The following is a 10,584-nucleotide window of genomic DNA, read 5'->3' on the forward strand; positions in this document are numbered from 1 at the left end:
ATAGTGGTCATGTTCCTGGACTAGTAATCCAGACTAATGCTCTGGAAATATGAGTTCAAATCTCACCATAGCAGATGGGAGAATTTTAAATTCAATTAATTAATAAATCTGGATTAAAATGCTAGTCTCAGATGAAATGACCAGTCTGTCGTAAAAACCCATCTGGTTCACTAATGTCTTTCCAGCAGAAAATCTGCCGTCCTTACCTGGTCTGGCCTGCATGTGACTCCAGACCCTCAACAATGTGTGAGATTCCTAACTGCCCTCTGAAATGGCCTAGCAAGCCAATCAGGTAGGGATGGGCAATAAATGCTGGCCTTGCCAGCGAAACATACAAGAACAACTAAAAAAATAAGTCACTGCTTTGGAAGTGATTTCCAACTTTGGAGGTTATTTCTGCTATCAAGAAACATTTTACCTTTGATTTGCACTTTCCAGCTGTCAGCCTTCTCAGCAGCAATGAGAGCCATGTATGCAGCTGTACCTCAGCCCTCTGATGACGAAGAAGAGGAGCAACAGCAGTGACACCAGCAAACTTCTCCTCAACCACCTGTCCCTCCACAGGATAGAGGTGTTGAGCACAGAGCTCCAGTTCACAGGAGACAATATCCCCAACACAAGGTACACAGACAGGGGATCAACTTTCTGAACATGACTGAGCACCAGTGCCTCAGGAAGCTCAGACATTTGCATTGGGTGGTTCCTGGCATTTACAGCCTATTGGAAGAAGGCCTCCTGCCAAGTGGACCAGGTGGGCACACATTACCAGTGGCAATCAAGGTCATCACAGCCCTGAATTTCTTTGCCTCTGGCTGCTTACAGGTATCAGCTGTTGATAATTGTAGAATTTTACAATCTGCTGCACATAAATGCACCTCCCACGGGACTGGTGCCATGTTTGCCAGAGCCGCCACTTATGTCTACTGATGAGTCCAGATTTGCTGCTCTGGTTAGATTTCCACAGGTCCAGGAAGTCATAGATTGCACCCATGTGATCACCCTCAAATCACCCAGCAGTATTCATCAACCTAAAAGGATTTAATTCCATTAAAGTTCAGCTGATATGCAACCATCCAAAGATCATCTTGCACATCTGTGCAAGATATCCTGAAAGCTGCCATGATGCCTTCATTCCATACCAGTCACATCTCCCACAGATCTTCGTACCTCCAAGCAAAGTCAAAGATGACTCCTTGGAGAAAATAGCTACCCTCTAAGGACATAGCTGATGATTCCTGTAAAGAGCCATACCACTGATACCCAGTAAAGGTGCAAGTGAATTGGCATGAGCACATGAGTATTCATTGAGCAAGCTATCTCAATGCTGAAGATGCATTTCTGGTGCCTGAACAGATGTGGGGATGCCCTTCTGTATGCACCAGCAAGTGTTTCCAGGATGGTAGTGCTGTGCTGCACCTTGCACAACATTGCACTGTAGCAAGGTCTGGAGCTGTAGCAGGAAGATGATAACAACTCTGCATTTTTGAAAGAGGAGGAGCCTGATTTGATGTAGCCACTAATTTAGCTGCCAGGAATGCCTGGACAGATTAATTCAGACAGGCTTCAGCTAATCTAAGGAAGTGCAACCATCTGCAAGCCAATTCTGAACCCACTGCGTACACCAGCCACAGACTCCCCACCCCCGCTCCCTCCCTCCCCCAGCTCCCAGTACAAGACAGTCTCCCTTCCTAACAGCACTGTGAGCGTACCTACATCCCAAGGACTGCAGCGGTTCAAGAAGGCAGCTCACCACCACCTTCTCAAGGGCAATTAGGGATGGGTAATAAATGCTGGCCTAGCGAGCAATGCCTGCATCCCATGAACAAATAAAAAAAGGTCAACAATCCATCCCTCTCACAGACACCCATTGCTCATCTTTAACTGTTGTTATACCAGTTTTCACAAGGCAGATGGCAATAATAGGAGATCAGGACAATGGAGCTTTGTAAGAATGTTTATGATTATAAACACTGAACAGAAATGTGACAATTTAACACAGTCTTGAACACTTAAATGAACACCCTTGTGTAACTACAAATCCTTTTTCTTCCTTTTCTAAAACACCTAAGTAGTGCAACCCCTGTGGCTCCAGCAGAGATAGAGACAAGCTGGTCATTCCCCTGCTATGACTGCTGAGATGTTCTTGGCCAAGGGCCTCACCAATGACTGTCCATCTACACTTGTGCAGGGGCAGACTTAGACCAGGAGGCAGCATGCGAGGTTCTGACTGGGAGAAGTTTGGGAGGCAAGTGGTGAGGAGTGGAATCAGAGTTCCCACTTCCATGTGCCGTTTCTCCCTTTCTCCATTTTCCCTCTCATGGACCACCCGCACTTCCCTGCTAGCCAAGAGCTGGAGAGCACTTTGCTGCACTTCAGTAGGACACTGAACAACCAAGTCAAGGCTTTCCTCAATCCAGCTTAAGGTGTAATACTGAGTGTGCAGACCACTGGTGCGAGCCAGCATGCACTCGGTCGACTGCCATGTCTGATGCTCCATGCAGGTGGCCACTCTGTTCGTTGACGCAGATATCAGCGCAAAGGTCTAAGACATCATAGTACTCATACTAGAGATAGACTTCTCCATTCTCTCTCCAATCATGTGCAACACCTCTGGAAAGGCTCACAAAACTCACATTTTCTCTTACTCTTGAATATTCTCCTTCGTGGATGATCCATGAGGCTCTGCATTTGTGTGCATCTGGGCAGAGCTTGGAGGATCCTATACCCTCTGACAGGGACTCTCCACTGCTGTCCCTGTCTCCACCTCCTCCTCCTGCTCACTTGTAATGTGTGCTTCACCATGTGACAACCCACCTACCTGTCTTGACCGGCCCACTAAGATGTGCGTATCTGAGCTGGTGGAATATGCATGTGTGGCGGAGCTTCATCAGAGTGTGCGATCTTCTCTGAGGAGTCTTCCTCCTCCTCTGACACCAGCTCCAGAGGAACACTTGCAGGAGATGTGGGAGAGCAAAGACGTGAATTAGAACTGACAAGGTGAAAGGGTTCTAAGTCACTATTGTGCAGATCATCACATTTCAGTGGCTACTGGCATCAAGTCTATATGAGTGAGTGTTGCCTGCTATGTAACACCTCCCACTCTAACCCCACCTCAGTTCATCTGCTGCTGAAACCCTCATTCATACCACTGTATACCTGCTATGCCTGTTGTGTGATATCTAATTCTGTCACCATGTAGCTGGGAGACCCCCTTCTCTCCATTGCCAATGACCAGGCATTCCAAGACCTGGTTTATCTCCAGCACATCCTCCTCTGCTGCTGTCAAGGTGGCTAGCATTGACATTGAAGTTTCTTTCCCCAAAGATTTTTAATTATTAACAATGTTTTAGCTGTCTTATTAATTGGTCACCAACTCACACCCATTGCGTTGAAAAGTCTATGGGCACTTGAAAATTGTGGTCTGGCTATCTATCCATTCTGGCTGCTAACACTGATAAAAACAGAAACAGAAACTGTCACTGTCAGTCAGATCCAGTCAAGGCTGCAGAAGTCAGTCCAGTTTTAAACAGAAAGCTGTGGACATCAGTTTTGGCCAGGCTCAAAATGAGAATGAAGGCGGGTAATTAGAAGTTATTAGGTTTGTCAAATAAGACGAACCAATGACGTGAGGAAACATAGTGGCCCCAACATTTACGGGCAGGCGAGTAGCAGTAGGAAGCCAAAGCCAGGGATACTTGGGGACTGTCCCTGGCAATTGGGAGTGCGGGCAGAGGTTGGTAATTGATTGGGGGAGGGGGAAGAGAGACTGGTAATTGATTGGGAGGGCTGGGGTGGGGAGGCTGGGAGATCATCCAGCTGGGAAGGATTGCCTGGTTCCATTCCTATTTATCTAATCATAGTTAGAGAATAACTTGCAATGGCTTCTCTTCCTGCTCTCGTACCATTACCTCTGGTGTCTCCCAAGGATCTATCCTTGACACCTTCCAATTTCTCATCTACATGCTGCCCCTTGGCAACATCATCTGAAAACACAGCATTCGTTTTCACATGTATACTGACGCCACCCAGCTTGACCTCACCACTACTTCCATTAACTGCTCCACTGTTGCTAAATTGTAGGACTATTTGTCTGACATCCAGTGTTGGATGAGAAGAAATTTCTTCCAATTAAATATTGGAAAGACTGAAGCCGTTATCTTCGGTCCCTGCTAAAAACTTTGCTCCCTTGCCACCGACTCCATTCCTCTCCCTCACAACTGCCTGAGGCTGAGCCAGTCTGTTCACAGCCAGGCTGTTATATTTGACCCTGACATGAGCTTCTGACCACAGAACCACAGCATCAGTAAAACTGCCTATTTCCACCTCTGTAACACCTCCCACTCTAACCCCACCTCAGTTCATCTGCTGCTGAAGCCCTCATTCATACCTTTGTTACCTCTAGACTTTACTGTTCCAATGCACTCCTGGCTTACCTCCCACATTCTACCCTCCGTAAACTTGAGGCCATCCAAAACTCTGCCTGCTCATGAACTTACTCACACCAAGTCCCGATCACCCACCACCTTGTGCTCACTGACCTACACTGCTTTCCAGTCAAGCAATGCCTCAATTTAAAAATGCTCATTTTTGTTTTCAAATCCTTCTGTGGCCTTGCCCCTCCCTATCTCTATAATCTGCTCCATCCCCACAACCCTCTGAGATAGCTGCGCTCCACTAATTCAGGCCCCTTAACCATCCCCGATTCTTATTGCTCCACCATTAGAATTAGAATTAGAACATTACAGCGCAGTACAGGCCCTTCAGCCCTCGATGTTGCGCCAACCTGTGAAACCATCTGACCTACACGATTCCATTTTCATCCATATGTCTATCCAATGACCACTTAAATGCCCTTAAAGTTGGTGAGTCTACTACTGTTGCAGGCAGGGCGTTCCACGCCCCTACTACTCTCTGAGTAAAGAAACTACCTCTAACATCTGTCCTATATCTATCACCCCTCAACTTAAAGCTATGTCCCCTTGTGTTTGCCATCACCATCCGAGGAAAAAGACTCTCACTATCCACCCTATCTAACCCTCTGATTATCTTATATGTCTCTATTAAGTCACCTCTCCTCCTCCTTCTCTCTAACGAAAACAACCTCAAGTCCCTCAGCCTTTCCTCGTAAGACCTTTCCTCCATACCAGGCAACATCGTAGTAAATCTCCTCTGCACCCTTTCCAAAGCTTCCACATCCTTCCTATAATGCGGTGACCAGAACTGCACGCAATACTCCAGGTGCGGTCTCACCAGAGTTTTGTACAGCTGCAGCATGACCTCGTGGCTCCGAAACTCGATCCCCCTACTAATAAAAGCTAACACACCATATGCCTTCTTAACAGCCCTATTAACCTGGGTAGCAACTTTCAGGGATTTATGTACCTGGGCACCAAGATCTCTCTGTTCATCTACACTACCAAGAATCTTCCCATTAGCCCAGTACTCTGCATTCCTGTTACTCCTTCCAAAGTGAATCACCTCACACTTTTCCGCATTAAACTCCATTTGCCATCTCTCAGCCCAGCTCTGCATCCTATCTATGTCCCTCTGTACCCGACAACATCCTTCGGCACTATCCAAAACTCCACCGACCTTCGTGTCATCTGCAAATTTACTAACCCACCCTTCTACACCCTCTTCCAGGTCATTTATAAAAATGACAAACAGCAGTGGCCCCAAAACAGATCCTTGTGGTACACCACTAGTAACTAAACTCCAGGATGAACATTTGCCATCAACCACCACCCTCTGTCTTCTTTCAGCTAGCCAATTTCTGATCCAAAGCTCTAAATCACCTTCAACCCCATACTTCCGTATTTTCTGCAATAGCCTACCGTGGGAAACCTTATCAAACGCCTTACTGAAATCCATATACACCACATCCACTGCTTTACCCTCATCCACCTGTTTGGTCACCTTCTCGAAAAACTCAATAAGGTTTGTGAGGCACGACCTACCCTTCACAAAACCGTGCTGACTATCGCTAATGAACTTATTCTTTTCAAGATGATTATAAATCCTGTCTCTTATAACCTTTTCCAACATTTTACCCACAACCGAAGTAAGGCTCACAGGTCTATAATTACCAGGGCTGTCTCTACTCCCCTTCTTGAACATTTGCTATCCTCCAGTCTTCCGGCACTATTCCTGTCGACAATGACGACATAAAGATCAAGGACAAAAGCTCTGCAATCTCCTCCCTAGCTTCCCAGAGAATCCTAGGATAAATCCCATCTGGCCCAGGGGACTTATCTATTTTCACACTTTCCAAAATTGCTAACACCTCCTCCTTGTGAACCTCAATCCCATCTAGCCTAGTAGTCTGAATCTCAGTATTCTCCTCGACAACATTTTCTTTCTCTACTGTAAATACTGACAAAAAATATTCATTTAACGCTTCCCCTATCGCCTCTGATTCCACACACAACTTCCCACTGCTATCCTTGATTGGCCCTAATCTAACTCTAGTCATTCTTTTATTCCTGATATACCTATAGAAAGCCTTAGGGTTTTCCCTGATCCTATCCGCCAATGACTTCTCGTGTCCTCTCCTTGCTCTTCTTAGCTCTCCCTTTAGATCCTTCCTGGCTAGCTTGTAATTCTCAAGCGCCCTAACTGAGCCTTCACGCCTCATCCTAACATAAGCCTTCTTCTTCCTCTTGACAAGCACTTCAACTTCTTTAGTAAACCACGGCTCCCTCGCTCGACAACTTCCTCCCTGCCTGACAGGTACATACTTATCAAGGACACGCAGTCGCTGCTCCTTGAATAAGCTCCACATTTCGATTGTTCCCATCCCCTGCAGTTTCCTTCCCCATCCTACGCATCCTAAATCTTGCCCAATCGCATCATAATTTCCTTTCCCCCAGCTATAATTCTTGCCCTGCTGTATATGCCTGTCCCTGCCCATCGCTAAGGTAAACCTAACCGAATTGTGATCACTATCACCAAAGTGCTCACCTACATTTAAATCTAACACCTGGCCGGGTTCATTACCCAGTACCAAATCCAATGTGGCATCGCCCCTGGTTGGCCTGTCTACATACTGTGTCAGAAAACCCTCCTGCACACACTGGACAAAAACTGACCCATCTAAAGTACTCGAACTATAGTATTTCCAGTCAATATTTGGAAAGTTAAAGTCCCCCATAACAACTACCCTGTTACTCTTGCCCCTGTTGAAAATCATCTTCGCTATCCTTTCCTCTACATCTCTGGAACTATTCGGAGGTCTATAGAAGACTCCCAACAGGGTGACCTCTCCTCTCCTGTTTCTAACCTCGGCTCATACTACCTCAGTAGACGAGTCCTCAAACGTCCTTTCTGTCGCTGTAATACTCTCCTTGATTAACAATGCCACACCCCCCCCCTCTTTTACCATCTTCTCTGTTCTTACTGAAACATCTAAATCCCGGAACCTGCAACATCCATTCCTGCCCCTGCTCTACCCATGTCTCCGAAATGGCCACTACATCGAGATCCCAGGTACCAACCCATACTGCAAGCTCACCCACCTTATTCCGGATGCTCCTGACGTAGACACACTTTAAACCAAGTTCTTGCTTGCCAGTGCCCTCTTGCGTCCTTGTAACCTTATCCCTGACCTCACTACTCTCAACATCCTGTACACTGGAACTACAATTTAGGTTCCCATTCCCCTGCTGAATTAGTTTAAACCCCCCTGAAGAGCACTAGCAAATCTCCCCCCCAGGATATTGGTACCCCTCTGGTTCAGGTGAAGACCATCCTGTTTGTAGAGGTCCCACCTACCCCATTGTTGGCTGAGCCTTTAGCTGCCTACACCACAAACTCTGGAATTCCCTTCCTAAATATCTCCATCTTTCAATCTCTCTTTCCTCCTTTAAGATGCTCCTTAAAACCGATCTCTTTGACGAAGCTTTCGGCCACCTGCCCTAAGATCGCCTTATGTGGTTTAGTATCAAATTTTGCTTGATAACACTCCTGTTAATGGCCTTGGGACATATTATTACATTAAAGGCAATATATGAATACACGTTGTTGTGTTGTTGAGAGTAGCCGAAGACTTCCTTGCGGGGCCAAAGGGCGAACTCCTGCTCCTCCTGGTCCACCGGAGTCTGAAAAGGCATCAAACTTGGGAAGCCAGCTGCTCTCGCCCCTATTTCACTGCTGGCTTTCCCAACCCCAGCTAAGGCATCACATATTCCCACTGGCAAAAAATGAGGATGATACCAATCTCCTGCAACAGGACATAGATAGGCTAACAGAATGGGCAGAGAAGGGGCAGAAGAAATAGGGTGAGACAATATATTCTTAAAGTCACATTTCTAAAGAGTGTGCAGGAACAGAGGGACCTCGGGTTCATGTGCACAGATCTTTGAACGTGGCAGGACATATTGAGAGAATGGTTAGTAAAGTATATGGGATCCTGGGCTTCATAAATAGAGGCATCGAGTACAAAAGCAGGGAAGTTACGCTCAACCTTTATAAAACTCAGGTTAAGGTACAACAAGAGTATTGCATCCACTTCTGGTCAACACAGTTTAGGAAGGATGTGAAGGTCCTTGAGAGGGTGCAGAGGAAAACCAAATGGTTCCAGGGATGAGGACGTTTAGCTACAAGGTTAGGTTGGAGAAGCTGGGATTGTTCTCCTTGGAGCAAAGGAGGTGGATGGGAGATTTGTTGACGTGTGCAAGATTCTGAGTGGTTTAGGTAAGGTGGACGAAGAAAAGCTGTTCCCATTAGCTGATGGTACAAGGACTGTGGGACACAGATTTAATTTTCAGGCAAGAGAAATAGGGGGCACGTGAGGTAGAACCTTTTTCACACAGCAAGTGGTAATGACCTGGAACTTGTTGCCTACAAGGGTGGTGGAAGCCGAGACAATCAATAATTCCAGAAAGGAAATTGGATAGACACTTGAGAGAAACAAACTTGCAGGGCTACAAGGATATAACAGAGGAATAGGACTGACTGGATTGCTCTACAGAGAGTCAGCATGGACTCAATGGGGTAAATGGCCTCCTTCTGTGCCGTATGACACTATGAGCTGAATTTTATCAGCCCTCGAGGGATGGACAGGGAAGTGGGAGCACCCATAAAATAACGAGGGAAGGCAGAGGAGGAGTGTCGGTTGCCCTCCCAATTTTGTCAGAGTGGGGAAAGCAAAGGACGGCCTTCCAGCCCAGAGGTCAATTGAGGCCCTTGTGGCCACTTAATAGCCACTTAAGAGCCTCTTCCCACCACCACTGGCATTTAACCAGTAGCAGTGGGGTGGAGGTGTCCTCCGCCACTTGGGGAGGCCACACAGTCAAACTAGGCAGCCTCGCTGGAGGCTGGGGTTACTCTCCAGCTTGGGAAATCTGTGACCCACAGAGTGCCTCTGGCTGGAAAGGCTGCCCCTGTGCCAACACCCATGCCCCTTGCCCTCAACAACCACCGCCCCACTGCCACTGCTCCCCGCCCCCACCCCCCCTGCCAGGTCCTGCCTGACTGGCCCCAGCAAGCCTGCCCCACTTAACTGCAGTCCGGCACTCCAGCACTCCAGCATTGCTCCTGGTCCTGTGCCTACTGCAATACCAGCAGTGGCCACTGCTGCCAGTGGTACTGCTGAGCTGCTCGACCTCTGATTGGTTGGCAGGTTTTTGGTGGGATTTTGTCCTTTAAAGGGGACAGCATCCCCGATGGCGGGCAGGTAATTCCCTGCCTGCCATTGAATTCAGCCGGGTATCTGACAAGGGCTGAGGTGGGGTCGCATAGCCACCCCACCACCCCCCCCCAACCCTGATCCCCGCCCCACCTTCCAACCCATCACCAGGACCCCAATCGCCAAGATAAAACCCAGCCCTATGACTCTATGGTTCGGGAAGCCACATGCAATTTTGTGTGGCTCAGGCAATTCGTTGAGGCATGAAGGCAGGAAGTTCCGCCTCCAAGAGCTGCTGGCCAATCAGAGGGCTGGGAGCTCTTCAGTCCCAGCAGTGCCATTGAGGGGCAATGACTACTGCTGGTACTGCAAATGGCCCCGGACCCAGTCAGCGATGAAGGAACGGAGTTCAGCTAAATGAGCAGGGCTAGCCAGGCAGGCCCTGATGAGAGGGTGTGGGGCGGCGATCAGGAGGCAAAGATGGGAGGAGGCATCAAGCTGGGGCTGCTCTTTCCACTTGGGGCGCATCTGTGGAGCACAGGGTGCATGAGCAGGAGGAACTCCACCCCCTCATCCCCCGAGACCACAATCTGCCAAAGACATGGTGGCAGGAAGAGGCCCTTAAGTGGCTATTAATTAGCCACTTAAGGGTCTCAATTTGTCCAAGGGTGGGTGGGTAAAATACCAACAGTTGGGTAAGAAATGGGCATGGCACCACCCGCCATCCCACTCCACCACTCCCGTTGCCAGCCTGCTCTCGCGAGCCATAACATTTCGGTCTATGACTCTAATAAGCTAATTCTGGGCACAGTCCTAAATGCTGGCCTCCTTATCACTAGTAAGAAATCTTTTATTTAAATAAACCTTCTTCATTTTAGTTAATCTCAATCTTCTGGCCATTTTCCATGATTCAGTTTAATTGCGGACTCCATTTTGAGTCGCTACCTTAAGCTGAAACT

The sequence above is a fragment of the Heterodontus francisci genome, chromosome 11 (genome assembly GCF_036365525.1).
Source record: "Heterodontus francisci isolate sHetFra1 chromosome 11, sHetFra1.hap1, whole genome shotgun sequence".
Classification (NCBI taxonomy): domain Eukaryota; kingdom Metazoa; phylum Chordata; class Chondrichthyes; order Heterodontiformes; family Heterodontidae; genus Heterodontus; species Heterodontus francisci.